Consider the following 19,093-nt stretch of genomic DNA (forward strand, 5'->3'; position numbering starts at 1 on the left):
CCATAACCAGGACCTCTTTTCCTGCATCTGAAACCACTACCACAATGACCCATAGCACACTCTCCCAATATCACAATACCCCACTACTACTGGTTTCATTATCCATATGCCTCTATATTAGCTCCATCAGTACCTCTTACCACTATCCACTAATCAACCTCAATTACTTCAGGTCTCCCACCCTCCCCCTCTCCACAAACAACCCCTCCAAATATATTTCTACATCCCCCGCCATCTATAGCCAACCCCACTATCAAATTATCTAACCAATTTATTATATCTCACAAACCAAAATACAACCAAGCCTCAGATTCCCCTCCATAATAATGTTATACCTAAAAACTATTACCAACATAGCAGCCCATTTACTTCTAGGAGGTGATATTCACCCAACTCCAGCCCAGCAACAACATACAATAGCACTGCAACTCCCACCTCCCATTCAAACACAAACCCTCTGACTTACTAATACTCAGTCTGAACAGTCATAGTATCATGAACAAAATAGAAGAACTGCATGCCACTATCTCTCTATATAATCCTGACATAATACTCATTACAGAGACATGGCTTAAGCCACATATCAAAGATAACTCCATATTCCCACCCAGATATAACATTCAAAGGGTGGACAGACTAAAAAAGAGGTGGAGTTATTGCCCTACTTTACAAAACTAACCTAAAACTCCAGCTCCTACAAAAAGATTCCCCTAACTTTAATAATGCTGAAACTACAACCGCTAAACTCCTCTTAAACCAGCAAAAGCATATAAACTTACTTGGAATCTATATACCCCAGTAGACAACCTAACTACTCTAGAGTCAATACTTCACTGGGCTTCCCACTCCCTTCCCCAAGAAACCATAGTACTAGGCAATGTCAATATCGACTGGAACTCTGTCCACTCCCAAGCACCCACCAGCCATATTAACCTATATAACATCTCCCAACTCATTCAATCACCCACATGTACTGACAAGACCACAAAGAGGGAATCCATCTTGGACTGGATCCTCATTAACCAGACCAACACTGCCCATCAATGTGTAACACTGCCCAGCTCTCACAGTGACCACAACCCCACTTTTATCCTTAGACACAAACTAAAATCTACTAACCCCTCCACCCTGTTACAAACCCAATCCCACAAAAATTTCCCCACAGATCAATTTCTGGAACCCTTAAAATCCTGCAACTGGACCCCCATCAAAACCCACCCACTGGACAAGGCAGTAGAATACTTTAACTCCAACTTCTTGAGATCCTCATCCTACTAGCCCCAAAGAAAATAATTAGCATACGCAGCAACCCTGCCCCCTGGCTACAGAAAACAGCAAGGGCCTTACTTAAGGACAGGGATAAAGCTTGGAAAACCTGGCATCAACAAAAAACACCCACAACTAGGCAAGCCTTTCTTGAACTACGAAACAAGGCAAAAAAACAAATTAAGATTGACAAACAAAATCATTACATCTCCTTACAAAGAAAACACAGTAATAACCCACAGAAATTCTGGGCTGCAGTGAACAACATCCTCCAATCCGGAACCCCCCCCCCACCACCATCCATAGAAGGCACTAACCTCGATATAGCCATCAGCTTCAATAACTACTTTACCTCTTCCATACAAAAACTCATAAATTATACAAATCACACCACTAACCCCCAACCCACCAAAGCCCAAGAAAATTCCACCCCCTTCTCACTCAAACCCGTACCACTATCCACCATTCAAAAACTCTTATCAAACCTCAAACCAACCATCCTCGCTGCCAACAATCTCCCTGCAAAATACCTTCAACTTGCATCCAGGTCCATAGCCTACCCCATTTCTGTACTGATAAGTAGATCCATCTCTGAACATGCCATCCCATCCTTGTTGAAAACCTCATTTATCATCCCCATTCACAAGGGTGGCCCCACTACTGACCTCCCCAACTACTGACCCATTGCCATCCTATCACCCCTATCAAAGATTCTAGAAAAGTGCATACACCACCAACTCCTCACCCACCTTCTCTCCAACAACCTACTCTCCAATATACAACATGTATTCCACCCATCCCATAGCACCACCACTGCCCTTATAAAATTTATCAACACCATAAACTCATACAGGAACCAAGGCAAACTAGTTTCTGCCACCTTTCTAGACTTATTGAAAGCATTCAATACAGTCTCCCATAATAAACTCTTAACCTGTCTCTCTGAACTCAACCTCGACAATCCCACCCTGCACTGGTTTACTAGTTACCTAAACAACCGCCTTCAGTCTGTCAAATGACTTGACTAACTATCCCCCCCCCCCACTACCTGTCACACTTGGCATACCCCAAGGTTCAATTCTCAACCCTCTCCTCTTTAACATCTTCACAAACCAACTCCGCCTAGCTACATCAAAAGTCAACATAGTCCAATACGCTGATGATAAAACTCTCATCTTCTCTGCATCCAGTATGCAATTACTTCAACAAAAAGCCCAAGAATCCTTCACAGAGATAGAAAATTGGCTCAATAAATCCCAACTGATATTAAACTCCAAAAAAACACAACTTATGCTGTTCCACCCAATAACGTTTAAGGACCTAATCTTCTCTATATTTTCATAATAAGACCATCATCACCCCTGTCCCAGAGGCCAAACTACTACAACTAAAATACAATAAACATATATCCCTTACAGTCCACAAAAAGTTAGGAACCCTCTATCGTAGCAAAAGATTTCTAACCTCTTAATCTAGAATTGCCATAGCTAGAACCCATCTCTTATCAACATTACTTTATGCATCCCCTGTGCTAACAAGCCTAAATAAAACTGACCTGAACAAACTCTGCACATGCTGTAACAAAATTGCCAGGTTCGCAACCAACACCAAATCACATTCCCACCATTACCAATCCTACATCCACTACACTGGCTAGAATTTCGTAACTTATTACGTTGCCACCAACGTAACCTAGCTCACCAAATACTACACTATCCTGACAAAACCCCTGCCCTGACTGACCTTCTAAGATTCTACAATTCAAATAGGGAACTATGAACCAGTAATAAATCCCTAATAGAAGTTATCCCATGTAAAAACAGCTCATGTGAATCTCTATTCCCATATGAAATTGCCATGTAAAAACAGCTCCGGTGAATCTTTGTTCCCATTTGAAATCACCAAAGCATGGAATACCCTGCCTCCTAACCTCAGGCTACAAATTCACACACACCCACCTTCAAAAACCTCCTGAAATCACACCTCTTCACCATCCATTTATGTAACTGCAAAAGACCTCCCTAAAGTCACACCCCTACAGTAGGAAGTATTACCTGAAGCTACTGGTGAATACTGATACTGCATTCTACCTAAGCTCATTGTACACATTGTAAATATGTCTATACAAAATATACTGTGATCATATATGTATACAACCTTGCCTTTTGCTCAACTGTTAAACTTACTTGAGGATGTTATCTTAACTGTAGTTAATCACAGTTACCCAGACACAATGATGTTTTTCCTAACTATTGTGAATCATATTTTTATCATGTTTTTAAACTATTGTTAATCACTTTCTAATCTATTGTAAATTCATTTTTACTAAAGTATTTTGCAACTTGTGGAGTTTTTCTCCCCAGGATTCCGCTGAAAATGGACACCTGTTGTCCAGTCGGACTATCCTGTTAAACAACTGTGAAATAAAATAAATAAATAGTGGACACTAAAATTATGTACTTACCATAATGATAGATTCATGTTGTCTTCCATCCATTTCAACCATGCACCCTTTGCTGTTTAGCGAAAAGTGCTCTCGGTTGGCCTTGCTTGGTGGTCTATAAGCTGATATATACGGATCCTTAGCTTTTACCCTCTATTTTCCACTATCTGACTTATTAACATGTTGTTTAGATTTGGTTTTATTTCAAGGAGTTGTCATGGACAAACTCAATCTGAAGAGAGAGTATGAGAGTAGGGTATTGTGGGTAGTGGAAGGGAGCTCTCTGACCAAAGATTCCTATATGTTCAATATCTGACCTGAGGTGGATCCAGTAACCCCACAAGTTGAACCAGAATGAAGAAGACAACAAGGATCTACCATTATAGTGAGTACACTAAGAGCCATAGCAAAATAATACACTCCTGAGCCTAGAATGCATCAATAGATGCATCATTACAGAGGCCTGGTTCAAGATTATTGAAAGCATCTCATCAATGCAAAGTTTCTGTGCCTACCACATGTTCAGAACCACCAAACCAAATGAAGGCACTAAAGGTGGCAGGGTCTCTCTATTTGTAAAATAAGATTTCACATCCAGACTTGTTAGGCAGGATAACCACCTTGGAACTCCTCCATGTGCAACTTACCATTAATAAAACCCTAATTCACATTGTAGCTAACTTTAGGATCCTCTCTATGTCCTCACTGATCCCTGTATCCTACATAACAAGTTTGAAAACCCTATGCATTCAGGCAAACACTATTTTCTTAGGGAACTTCAGCTACCCCTCCATCAACTAGGAAAGATACATTCCCACATATGTGTGCCCTGTGATGTCTGGACTTCATAAATACAAATGTACAAGCTGAAAGCTAGAAGCCTAAACAGAAAATAAAAATAAAGATCAGGACTTATGTTTTTTATTTTCATTTTATATGTTATATTTTTTGCTATGCTATTACAATATGTTGTGAGATATATATTAGTTTTAATATGTTAACAAGTATAATTTATGAAATAGTTTTAAATGTAGTATACCTTTTAGTAGTAAATTCATATAGTCATGTGACTTAGTAATTTGATTATATAAATGATTATGGTTGTATTTTGTTATATATCTGATGAAGTAGCATCACTACGAAAACGCTTATGTTTTTAGTTGTTATTAAAGAAGAAAGTTTTACTGGAATAGTCTGCTGTCTTTGGATCCTTTGTGTCTTCTGTGTGGTATACAAATAAGTTTTATTGGATTCAAGTCTGGCTGGAGTTTGTGGTGTGTGTCTTCAATAAGAATTGTTCTACTTGTTTTTTTCAACTAACCCAACCAGGGAGATGGCAGAAGATGATAACGCTATTGTTGAACTGGGTTATGTTCCCAGAAATGGTAACATGAATTTTAATGACTCTAGATTGAATACTGAAAAAGTTCTAACATTTCTGTATCAACTTGAAAATCCTTTACTAGATAAAGAACGAGAAGTAAGTAATAACAACACCAGTACTATAGTTGATATAGTCCTGCTGAAAACTAAAATTTGTGCTATAGAAAATAATATATTTAAGTTGAAACGACAGAAATATCAGAATTTTCATCTAGAAGTATGTTTGAAGGAGAAAATAGTGCCTTGAGGACTTAGAATTCTAGTTATGCCTACACAAGGTAATAATATGCCTGACATGTTAGCTGAATGACAGCAAGTGAATCTAGAAAGCAACTACAAATATATGCAATTATTAATTAAATATGCCACACAAGATATTGAATTGTGAACAGCAGAAATCATGAAACAACATGATGAACTATTAGTCAGTTTCAAAAGAAATATTGTGGAGAAATATCTAACAGAAGTTATACACTCTGTGAGTATGTATGACTGCAGATTATGTAAAATCAAGCTTAAGAAACTCACAAGAGATCGTGCTGATTTTGCAGCTGCAAATGTATTCACATGGCCACGTTTCAATGCACAATTACATAATAAAGAAGTTGGATCCACTATTATTAATAATAATAATGCAAATTAATGTTTCAACAATACTATTAACAATAATACGAATGAACGTTTTGTTAATACAATTATTTCTGATGGCACTAAATGTTCTACAATTCAAAATGATATTATTAATCCTTCGGATGATGCTGTTGGTTCGAGTCAGCAACGTAATGAAGAAAATGATGTTCCTGAACAAATGCAGATTAGAAAACAGCATCTTAGTTAGGTGCGAGAAGAAAAAAATTTCACGTAACTGCTCAAGTTCATCATTCGGATAAACAGGAGCTTATTGCTGTACCTATCAGGGGTATTAACTCTGTAGACTTGAATGAGAGCAATAAAAAAGCTGTTTCTTACCCTTTTTTGGGTGCAGTAACATTTCCACTTCCAATAAAAGAAAGGAGTACTGAACCAACACAGGTCACATTCGCGAGGTCGGAATCCATTGAAACAGAAAGTAGAAGGAGAAGCAAGTGGCACACCAACCCTGAAAAGATTTTGGGACAAACAGAAGGTTTCATTTTGAACCTTTCTACTTATATTTTACCTGAAGATGAAATTTCTTTGTTAAAAAAAGGTTTGTCGTTTATTCCCACACAAAAGGCAGATTTTACTGAAATGATTTTAGATTTTAAATTATTCATTAGAAATTTACTGTTGAAATTGAGTTTTAAAGACAAAGAATTTATCAGCAATAACAATGTTTGTGAATTTAGGAAATCTAGCACATATATACCAAATGCTAATAGTTGAGTAACTGCTTTTGAAAAGTTATGCTTAGAAGATTTATATAAGTTACAAATGCAACGTCAAGATAACTTTTGTAATAGGCAATATATGAAATATAATTTAACTAAACAAGAATATCTAGCATTGAGGAACCTTCAAGATAATAAGAATATTATTAAAATATATAGTTTTATTTGATGCTATTTGATATGACACAGACATGACTGAAATGTTGTCTAATAGTTTATTTTATTCTAAGATTTCTAACAAGAAAGTTGAAATAATGATAAATAATGTTTATAGAATTTTAAGAAATTTGTTAAATACCAATTTGATAGACAGTAAATTACTAGAATTCCTGATTATATTGAATCCTTTATTATCCATCATTCAAGGCCTGCCCAAAACACACAAAGGTCTGTTGAACCCCCCATTACGCCCTATTGTAGCAGGGAGAAACTGGTGTACAGAGACAGCATCTATATATATTGAGAAAAAGCTTAGACCAATTTTAAATAGAATTGAACATGTATTGAGAGATACTCAACACTTTTAAGTGATTTGTTTTTATGTACTGAGACACTACATAAAACTGAGGAATTGTTATTAGTTACATTAGATATTTTGTCATTATTTACAGTGATTCCTAATGATGATGGATTATTAAAATTAAGATATTTCTTACAGAGATACAGTGAATTTTCAGATAAAGAAATGGAATTAATGATTATTTTGGTTGAATGTTTTACAGAACAATGTGTTTGTATTCAATCATTTATTTTATTTATTTTATTTTATTTTACATTTGTTGACCAGGCTAGTCTAACTGGAATACAAATCCATTTTTAGTAGAGGCCTGGGGAGAAAAGCTCCAACACAAACACAATATGTACAATAAAAAGTTGTCACAATTCAGAGAAGTATAAAGTAGTTGAAAAGTTTTGAGCAGTTACAGCCATATGGGCTTGATGCAGTTGTCATTACAAGAGTACATAGCTCATGAAGAGGAGATATGAAAAGCAAAAATAAAATACAAAACAGTTGTTTACTTATACAGAAAAAAAAATAAGATAAAAAAGATGTTTATTTATACAAATTTACCATGTCATACAGTGAAATACAAGGTTTATAGGAGACAGCAAGAGGATGTCATTAGTTAGAACATAATAATATTAGATGCAGAGAGCACATAGGAAATTGAAGAAAGAAGAAAGACCGTTAGTCAGGGTTAGTACAAGGGCATAACCAATGAGTACTGAGAAATAGTTTTAGTTACTGTTTAAAAAGTGTTATAGAGGTCAGGAATATGAGTTCAGAGGGAAGCATGTTCCAGTGTTTGCCTACAGAGTTAGAGAACAAAGAATCTCCAGCTGAGTTATTGGATCTGCTAGTAGTAATAAGTAGCTTATTAGAAGAGCGTAAGTTCTTAAGATTGTTGTAGGGGGTATTGAGAGTAGTCACTATAGGAGTATAGGTGGGATAGTGCAGGCTCTTATGGATAATAGCAAGCTGGTGAAATAGTAACTGGTTTTGGAACTCTAGCCATCCTAATTGTATTAGGTTGTTGTAATGATGTGTTCTAAAAGGAGAACCAGTGGCAAATCTAGCAATACTATGATAGGAGGTAGCAAGTCTGTTGAGGTTGTTTTTTGAGAGATTGGTATATTTGGGTGAAGCATAGAGTAGGGTAAAGATTAAATGAGTTCTAGCTATAGTGATTTTGGTTGAAGGAGTAAGAAAGGGTTTGATTCTATAAAGGGATCCCAGTTTCTTATTTACTGTTTTTATAGTGATGTTAATATGAGTATCGAAGTTTAGGTTATTATCTATGGTTATTCCAAGAAGTTTAGTGGTTGGGTCATGAGATACAAGAGTCCCATTCTTTGATATAAGAGTGAAGTGAAGAGGGGTTGACCTGAGAGTAGGAGTAAAAAGTAACAGTTTAGTTTTTTTAGGGTTAAGTAGGAGGCATTGGCTTAAAAACCATTGCTCAACTGTATTGAATGCTTTTTGTGTAAGGGACTGTAGCTCGGAAGGAGTATTAGCTGAGCAAATAATGGTGGAGTTGTCTGCATATTGAATGCAGGTTGCATGAGGAATTGCTAGGTGGAGGTCATTAATGAAAATGGAAAATAGCAGTGGGCCTAATATGGAGCCCTGGGGAACACCAAGGGAAATGGGGAGGTGAGAAGATAGATTGTTTTCCCATAGTACTGCTTGATGTCTATTGTCTAAGTAAGATTTAAACCATTTTAAGGCTAGAGTATCAAGAGAAAGAGATTTAAGTATTTCTATAAGGAGCTGGTGGTTAACCATGTCAAAAGCCTTAGATAAATCAATGAAGACAGAAGAGGAAAGAGTATTATTATTACAGTTTAAATTTATGCAGTCTGTGAAGGAAAGTAGAGCTGTGGTGGTACTGTGATTAGGTCTAAACCCATGTTGACAGTTGGCCAGTAGGTTATTTTCGATAAGATGGGTGAGTAATTGCTTATGGATACATTTTTCCATAATTTTTGCCAGTGGAGAGAGTAGAGCTATTGGTCTATAGTTTGAAATGTCAATGGAGTTTCCGCCTTTATGTAGGGGGATGATGTGTGAGATTTTCCAGATAGATGGGATATTTCCTTCTGTTATTGTTCTGTTTATTAGTATGGAAATGGGGAAGGATATGGCTTTGGCACCTTTTTGCAGGTATTCTGCAGGTAGTTGGTCAGTAGATGGGGTAGTAGGTTTTAGTTTTTCTAGAAGAGAGCAAATGAAGAAAGTAGGAACAGGTTTTAGCTGAAATGATGGAATTGGGGTCAGTCGGTGAGGTGGATAGATTAGGGGAACTTGGAGATAATTGCTTAGCTAGTGTTTGAATGGCATCTGTAAAGAAAGAATTGAAGGCATTGGCAGTTTGTGTTGGATTCTCATGGTTAGAGCCTTGTGGGCTAGGTGTAATAGACTGGCCTGGGTGTAGGAGTTTGTTGATGCTGGACCAAAATTTTTGTGGATTCCTTTGGTTAGTTTGTTGTAGTTGGATATAAAAGTTTTTTTTATCTAAGAGGACAGCTTTTTAGTAGTATTTCTCAGTTGTCTAAAGGTTTGGTGGTCTGTTGAATTCCTAGTAGTGCGCCATTTTGCCCAAGATTTGTTTCTAAGGAGGATTTTCTGTCTAGTAGCTGTAATGAGCCATGGGGCAGGTTTAGCCTTATTTCTAATAGGGTGTACTGGGGCATGATGGTCAAGGATGGCTAAGAATGCGGAATTAAAGTAGTCAACTGCTTCATCTAAAGGGAGTATTTTTAGTGGTGACTAATTGCAGTGTTTGAGTTCTAGCTGAAAAAGTTCAGGGTTAAAGAATTTTTTAGTCTGTATTGTCTGATAGGAATTTGGGTGAGGTATGCTAGTTTTGTGTCTGATGATATATGTGAGTGAGTGGTTACTCAGATCATCAGGGAGGGTGCCTGCTTTGTATGTGTGATGTGGAGAGTTTATAAGGATCCAATCTAATGTGGTTTCCTTGTTGTTGGTTTTATTAATTCTTGTAGGGGAGGTGATGACTTGTGAGAAGCCATAAAGATTAATATGGGTGGTGGGCTGAGGGGTACTACAGGACTTCCAGTCAATGTTAAAGTCTCCAAGGACTAAAGTTTCTTGTGGAAGATTAGTTGATAGCCAATTGAGAATACTTTCAAGGGTGTTAATGTTATTTCCAGGGGGAATGTAAATACAAGCAATGTTTATGGATTTGAATTTGTTGACTTGAAGTTTAGTGAGAAGGCTCTCAGCATTATTAAATATAGGTTGGTTTATGTTTGAAGTGGCAACTTGTAGATTATTTCTATAGAGGACTGCAACACCCCCTCCCTTTTTGTTAATACGGTCTAATCTAAGGATACTGTAGCCAGACGGGGTAATTTCATTATCATTAATGGAAGGTTTAAGCCACGTTTCAGATAAACATAAGATGTCAAATTGGTAGAGTTGTAATAGGGCATGAATATGGGTAATCTTGTTGTTAATGCTACAAATGTTAAGATGTGCTAAAGAAAGGGAGTTTGGAGGTTTAATAGGAGTATGTGTATTAGTTATGTTAGAGTTGCCTAGTTCAGTGGCAGGAATATTGTTGGGCTGGGGTTAGGATGAATGTCTCCATCTAGCAGGCTAGGTGGAGTATTCTATATATCGGGTTGTTAAATTTACAGAAATAATAAAGTAGTTTTCTTGTTTGTAGGTTGCTATACTTTATATGGGTTAGTCTGTGATATTTGGCTTGCAAGTAGAAGAGGCTGATTGTGGTGGTAAAGCTGGGTTGGGAGATAACTAGTAGTGGTGTGGAAGTTAATGTCGAGGGGAATAGATGGTTTGGGTGTAATGGTTGTTCATAGGAGGTTAATAAATAGGTAATTAGTAGAGGAGGTAGGAGAGAGGCAAAGGCTATGAGCTTTAATTTATTAAGGTAGGGTACTTTGGCCATAATCCTGGTATGAAATGTGTAATAGGCAGGGGTGTGTAGTAGTAGTAGTTGGCTAATTGAAACTGTAAAGATAGGGAGGAGATATGATGAGGTTAGGAGAGGTAAGTAAGTAAATTAGGTTGGGGAGTGGTAATAAGGTGTGTTAATTGATTGGAACAAAGAAGATGGGGGTGTGGTTAGTAAAAATAAATGTAGGAACCTTGGGGGTGGGTGGGAATTGGGGGTAGGGAGGGGAGCGGAGTGAGCCCATAGGGCGAACGGAGCGGGTAGAGACAGTTGAGTGAAACAGTCAAGGTGAACAATCAGTCGGATTCTGATTGTGGAATACTGCCTGCAGAGGTAAGTAAGTTTGAGATCTGTATAGGGAGAGTAAGAAGTAGTATAAGAGTAAGAAGTAGTATAAGAGCATGCATTTATTGGCAGAAGCATGGTGTAGCTATGGGCACATCTTGTGCCAATAGCTATGCCAATGCAGTTTTAGTTGTATGGGAATCTGAGCACATATTTAATGGACCTTTCAGTTAACAAGTAATTTTTTATAGACGTTTTGTGGACGACATTTTTATTTTATGGAAAGGCACCATTCAATCTTATGAAATGTTTTTACAATATATAAATGATACTACTTCTTATTTAAAATTTTCACACATTATTTCTAGACAATCAGTTGATTTTTTTAGATGTAAGTGTTATAATGGATATGAGATACGATATAACCACGAAATTACTGTAACCAGTTTTTACATAGAGAATGTATGCACCCTGAAAATGTTTTTAAGAGTGTAGTTAATAGTCAGCTGTATAGGGCTTCTAGATTAAGTGTTGAAAATGGAGAATTTGTTCAACAAACAGAATATTTCGAGAAAGCATTTACTTCTATAGGCTATGATAAAAAGGATATTATTAAAAGTATTAAGACAATTACAGAACTGAGAGGTAGTAAAGCTAGACTTTATTATGGTAAAAAATATAATGAAGAGAATAAAAGTGCATGACTGGAGTTTGTGGTTTGTGTCTTCAATAAAAACAAATGTAATGGGTCATCTAGTTCGTAGTCCTACCAGAGCTGACAAACTCTTGGACTTACCAATATGGGACAGCTATGTTTTCTACCAGATGTAATATCTCCTGCAAATTTATTTCAGCATTTCAAGCTTCTTATAAGTTGCACAACCCAAATTGTTAGGAGAATTCATCTATTTAAACATCATTATTTAAAAAAAAGAAGAAACTTTTTAGACTTCTACCAATTTCAGAATTGTTTGACCTAATTATATGCCCAATGTCAAGAATAGGTTAGCAATGTGTACTCAGTTCTTTAGGGTTTTGGGGTATGTTCCAGTCCTAAAGCTTTAAAAGTATTTTTATCTATTTGATGACTGGGTAAGCCCTCTAGACAAAGTGCCTGTTTTCTGGGGCGACCTAAGAGCACTGACTGGTAAAATGATTTAGTCAGATTTGCACAATATGTAAATGAAGGCAAAAAGAAAACTCAAACCCGGTACCTCAGACTACAGGAAACAGCTCGTTAATCACTCTTTGCTAGCTGCCAGGCAAAATATTATATTCTGCGTTGTACCAGGTTTAAATTCCATATTCTGTCAATTAATTCTCAGTACTTCATTCCAAAAATCCGATGTGTGCTTGTTTCATTGTTTCAGGTTTTCATATTTCACTGTTTACTGTATCATAGCTGCTGTGGTACAGTGGTAGTGTTGTTGCCTCACAGCAAGATGTTCTCCTGTTTGATTCATGGCCAGAGTGCCTTCTGTGTGAAGTCTGCATGTCCTCCCCGTGGTCGAGTGGCCTCCAAAAGACATGCGTGAATGGGCGTGCCTTCGCTGAAGGTTGGGCATCGGGCCAGCAACTCTGCACCATAAAAAATCTACTGCCAATCATTAGCAGACCAGAGTTCCGCTGTGGCGACCCCTGACCGGGAAAAGCCGAAAAGACAAACAAACAACTGTTCACTGTATCATGACTATTCAGTTTCACAGTACACAAAGCCAATTCATTCTCTTTCTGTTCAATAGAATGCTGATTCTTTTGAACACAATTGCTTGTACTTTTACACATCTTTGTAAAAATGCCTCTTTCTAACACAGACTTTGTAAAAATTGCTTAAACGCTGGACAGTTCCTTTGCTCTCGCTTATTGTATATCAGTAGCTACTGCAAGCTGTAAAAAACTACACCCTCAACACATTTCCTTTTCCCAGTGTGTATTCTCCTTCCTACAGAATGATCTCTTCACTGCTCAGTATAAAACACAACTTACCAATTTCTTCCCTTATACAATTTTTGTGTCTCTGTCAGCTTCCTCATTATGTACCATGTTGAGACTGAATTAAATGTCATGATCCTTTCTTTAGGAATTTGTCTTCCTTGTCATATGTTATCTTGCACATGACAATTTAAGTGTTCTGGCATATGAAAAACAAACTTAGCAAGGTATTTCTAGCTGTTTGCCACTTCATGTCAACTAGGCCTTCAACCTACTCTGTATAAATTCACACCTCCTTTTGTATATTCTGTAGTTTGCCTGGGGCAGTAAACCTTTTGAACCTTTGGCAATTCAAAACTATTTTACTTTGTAGCCCACGGGTGAAGAATTCTGATACTATTGAGAACAACTGACTGGTATGAGGATCATAGTGATTCTTATTTTAGTATCAAAGCACTATTTTGCAGCAGCAGAAGAGTTTCATTATTGCAGTGTGTTTAAAGCATGACAAAGACTCAACAATGGAAAATGTCAGTGGAAGAAAGCTTCAGGTATTCTGTCCAGAGATTCTCAAACTAAGCTGTAAATTCTGAACATGACATTTCAAGTAAAAGCAAAAAATATTTGATGTAGGACACCAGGGCATGATATGTTCATCTTCTCAGTACATAAAGTGCATTGTGGGAAAGATAAATTGCAACCATAAAACAAATGATATCAGTATATCTCTATACCCATCAGGGCAATTTTGATTAAACCATAATACAATTAGTAGCGACTGCATGCAGTGCCATTGAGACATCGGTTTAACTTGGAATATCAAGAAAACCTAAATAACACTAATTTTTTTTTCAGTTTCCGGCTCTAGCTGTCCTTTGGTTACAATGATAAGCCTGGCTTTATATTTTCTCCTTTTTTGATTATAGTGCATTAACTTCTGTCTCTCTTTTTACAGTTACAATATAATAGTTTTATTTCTCATCCGTGCATTATTATTTAACTTACATTTATCTTAAATACCTCATTTTCATCATTTGGTATTTTTAACTATGCCTTCACTTGCTCTGCAGACATTCACTTAATAGCTAATCACTTTTGTCATTTATATATTCTGTCTGCTATTAAAGCATTGTTTGGCGTAACAAATTCACAATATTTAGTTCTGTTTGTTAGCTTAATAGCAAACTTGTGTAGTCTGTTCAGGATATTGTACTCTTGCAATGAAAAAATTTATAAAAAATGACATATTCTGGGTTGATAATAATTGCTGGTTTTTTTTCTAAATGTGCAGTTTTTTTTTTGTTTCACAACATCAACAAAAGAAAAAAAAGAGTCAGATACTTGGATGGCTTCTTCCCCAGCAACATGCAGGAATATATCATGCTGAATCACTGCAGTCTTTTCAGCTGATCTACTTGCAGTGAGCAATAATTCCAAAGTCTAATGAAACTATTTTAAGAGGGTGAAGATGAGCCATATTTTCACAGATAATTTTACTGCTGTAACATCAATCAGTGATACAGCTGAAAGGAAATATGGTTCTTCACTCCTGTAGATGCATTTCATGAGTTTTGGCCGATAGTTCTGCTTTCTGTGACACCATGTTGTGCTGGAAGTTTGTTTTTTTTTTTAATAAAATAGACAGGAGATGTTGGCTGAACTCCACATGGCCTGTAATGATACTAAATTCTCAAACGACTGTACACCATAGGACATGCTCTTCCACATTTAACGCTGTATACCCTTTAGTCTGCGTAGACCATGCATAGTGTGACTAACCCAGTGAACAAAAGTAAATGATGAGGATGATAGTAATAATAATAGTGCTAGTTATGGTTAAAATAACAGGGTCCCTACAAAGGAGCTCACAGTTGGACAGCCATGTAGAAGCATGCGTGTTAAATAGAAGTAAGACCTTGTACTTCTCTGGAGCACCTGCCTTGTCCTGGCACAGATTAGTATATCTAAGCATGCAGTAGAAATGGATAGCAGTTTGAAGGCTGAGATTCTTTGTATTGGATACCCACATAATAATGATGATATGAAATCCCAGAAGAAAAAGAGACCTAAACAACAGTTGTAAGATGACTTCATTCTTAGAAGGCTAGAACTAGGGGAAAGGAAGAGGAAGTAGGGGGCATAATGGGTGTATATATAAATGTCTGATACAGAAGCAGCTTTGAAGGGTATGGAGCTGGATGTCCTTAGCACTGTAGATGAGAGTAGTGCTGGTATCTAAGGACCTTAGACAAGTTTACAGACTAAGGTGGTACATATCTGTGGCATTCTGAGGGTGGGGTGATACATGTTAATGAATGCTTGACTAGCACTTGCTGGGTTTCAGGCTTTGAATTCATTGAGCACTGGTGGCCTCCTTGGAAAGGTACAAGTCTATATTAGTGTGATGGCCAACATCTGTTTGTAAAGGAAAAGCAAACATACACAAGTAAATAATGAAGAGAAAATATGATAAGGTCACAGTGGAAAATGGAAATGACTGCACAGTGCATATAGGGATTATTACACAGAAAACCATCTTTTATGCAAGAAAAACATAAATTACAAAATGGGTCTTTAGAATGGCAAGGGATAGTAGTTATTGTTAATGGAGACTTTTGTATGACAAATATTGGTTGGAGTACTTTAACTGCAGACACATAGAAGAAGTGAGATAGTTATTGATGGCCTGTTAGTGACAATTGTCAAACATTCAGCACTAAAATGTATTCTTAAAAGAGCTATGTGGAACCTGATGCTGTTACCAGGTAATAGAGCTAGGATGATGGATCCAAAAATGGACAGCTATTTAGGAAACAGTGAGCACCTAACAGTGTGTTTCTCTCTCAGTTTAGCTACCAAGGTAAATGTTAGCTTTCTAGAGCTCAAAAAAGTTGATTTTTCCCAAAATGGATAAGTCCTTAAATATGTTCCAGCAAATGGGAGTAGAGTTGTAGAGGCCTACATACTTTGCCTCTGCATGTGGTTTGAGTGCCTTAGAGGCTGATTATGACTATGTGTGATCATGTAGCAATAATATGTATGATTTTGCACTGCAGTTAAAGTTGGCACTGCAGCCATGTAGTATAATTAAAGTTAACACTTCAGTATTCAAGCTTAAAATTTTATGAGCACCACTACAGAATTATTAAGCTGTGCTTGCATTAAATTTCATAACACACAAAGAGGGGAACTGATTATGGAATGTACTCAGATTAGGTGCATTGGATAAGAGGTGTAGCCTTGAAAACAAAGTCCTGTGTATATCTGAAGACAGTCTTCTTTCAACTTGGTAGTGTGTGTGTGTGTGTGTGTGTGTGTGTGTGTGTGTGTGTGTGTGTGTGTGTGTGTGTGTGTAGAGAAAATGCAAAATGTATATCAGACGAGTTAAAACTGTGCTTTGTGATCAGAATGTTTCGGTTCTAGCAGAAAATTGCCTTGTGATATTATAAACTTAATTGTGCAGTGTCAGAATGAAACAGCAGATATGAAAGTATGAGGGAACAGTAGTATTACTTACAGGTATTTCACAACAGAATAACAGAATGAAAAATATCTGTGCTGTAATTAATTACTTTGCCTCAGTATTGTAACCCCCCAAACTCCTCCATCAAAACATATTCAGTCTGAAGAAGCCCATTTAGTGGGTGAAACCACTCACTGTGATTCACAATCTGTAGCAGACAATGTGATTTTTTAATAAACAGTTCACCTGCTGCTTGCCATGCTACATGTTAGACTGTAGCAAGACATTCGACAAGGTACAACACGGATTAGTGAACAAGATTGGAATGGCTTCCTTCCATATGGTTATGTGTGAAGTGCACAGGGTTGCAACTCATCAATCACAAATAGATGAGTTTTAATTCACTAACTGCTTTGTCTCATAGATCATAGAGCCACCCATTTTTGACATTTTTTCTTTTCTCTATGGTTGTGTAGGATTAGTATGTATATAATGGGGAAAACTCCCAATGTGGATAGATGCAGTAGATGTTGTTTTTTTCCATTGGGTTGAACCATCAACTGGTTTTGTTTATCACGTTGGAGCTTCAACAAGTAGTTACTTGGTGACATATAACAGAAGCATAAGGAAGACTTGGAGTGAACACTAAATTAGCAGACTGAGTCAAACATTGCCCAGACAGTAGGACATACAAGATCACAGTGAATGACACCCATTTAGATGAAAAGTTACTGACAAGTGAGGTACCACATGGGAGTCCTTTCTGTAGCTGTTACTTCTTAATGGCTTCATTTAGCTATACTGTAGAGGGACTTGCTTCATTTAGCTATACTGTAGAGGGACTTGAACCAAAAAAATCCATTTCTGCTCATGTCATAAAGATATATAATATAAGTGAAACACAAAAAGGCATCAAACAGGTAAAAAATTCTTCCAGAACAGGGAGGGATTGTGGGAAACATGCAATTAAATGTAAAGCAGATGATGCATCTAGAAAACAAAACATGAGAAAAATTGAAAGAATATGGTAGCAACAGCAAAGCAATTGAGAAAATTCGGATAATTGGTGTCATTATGTGAAACTAAAACAAAGGTTGTGAGAAGGCAGCAAACATGAGTTTTATATTACTGGAATGCAAACATGGTGGTATCATTATTAGAAAACAAAATTTTACCTCTGCAAAGAGGTTGTTAAGCCTCCATCTGGAATACTACATGCAGCTCTTGGAACCTGATCACTTTAAAGACATAAACCGGATAAAGACAACTAAAATAAAGCAGAAAAACTAGTTCAAAGTCTTTACTAGCTTCCATATAAATGAAGATTACAGGACTGTACTGTGTCAAATTTTGAAGAAAGAAGACAGTGCATGAATATGATGGACATTTTTCAGTGTAATAATAGTATGCGATTGGTTACTGTATTAAAAATAAAACTATGAAAACAAAAATATACAGTTCAAAGATGCAAAATAAGATATTTATGGGTAGACAGTTTCAAAGAAAGGGTAATGGGAAAATAACCTATATGATAAACCATTGTACTCAAGCATTGTAACAAAAGTCAAGGATGCATTTAAAAAGTAAGGGAATTCTTATGAGGAAAAGATAAATAAATATGCTGCTGTTTTTACTTGTGTCACCAGTAAATCCAGTAGGGAGGGGCACTGGTAGATGAGGTAGGCTGATGGGTCTTAGTCTGCTGTTAAAAATCATGTTTATATGATCAGTTGCATTTCATGAATTTGAATCCCATCTATCTGTTTAGTTTTATTTTATGTGGACTGTGGATATAAAACATGTTTGATGGAATGTACAAAAATAAACTTTGGAGGCAGTTAAATACTGATAAATTTGCTGTTTGTCATGTATTGGATAAGCTGTACAGCTGATTGACACCCTAATCTACTAAACAATCAGTCATAAATAAAGAGCATTATTTTTCTATATATATGTATATATATTATTGTTAATAGGTCTTAAGGATGCATTCTTGACTTTCCCCACCGTTTTGTTCTTTACTACCTCCTTAAAAAGATTGTTACACATAAACTTCAAAATTCATCCTCACATTGATTCAGACCATTCAATCTGTATGTTCAGTCTGCATCTCATGGTTCTACTGATTTTTTTCTGGAAAGATGTCACCATGTGGGTTTCAGATGATTTTTGTTTTCTAAGGTTATGTTTCTGTAGTGTCTTCCCTTGTTCTTCTGTCTTTTTCTTAGTGGTATATTTATCACTTTGTTTTAATATACAAGATATACAGGGTATCAATTAGATGTATAGTATATCCAGTACAGTGTAACTCTAATGAAAACCCTGCATCAGTTTCTTTGTGTGCATTGAACTGCTTCCATCACTAAGGGTCAGTAGAACTGCACAGTGTATTCTAAATGAGATCTCACAAACTGCCATGTTTGTCTCCTGCTGGTTATGATTTCCTTTGACTCTGCATGAAACAACTTTTATCAAGTAAGACACATTACAGAGAAGTTCCTGTTCCTGA

At 36.6% G+C, this 19,093-nt stretch overlaps 1 protein-coding gene across 1 annotated transcript in view; it reads left to right on the forward strand.

Moving 5' to 3' along the window:
- The window catches only part of PKD1L1 (polycystin 1 like 1, transient receptor potential channel interacting), a 1,345,235-nt gene that overhangs the window by 461,917 nt on the left and 864,225 nt on the right, over positions 1–19,093 (forward strand). The gene's annotated exons all lie outside the window — the stretch shown is intronic.

The sequence above is a fragment of the Protopterus annectens genome, chromosome 3.part0 (assembly GCF_019279795.1).
Source record: "Protopterus annectens isolate FY-2018-M chromosome 3.part0, PAN1.0, whole genome shotgun sequence".
Classification (NCBI taxonomy): Eukaryota; Metazoa; Chordata; order Ceratodontiformes; family Protopteridae; genus Protopterus; species Protopterus annectens.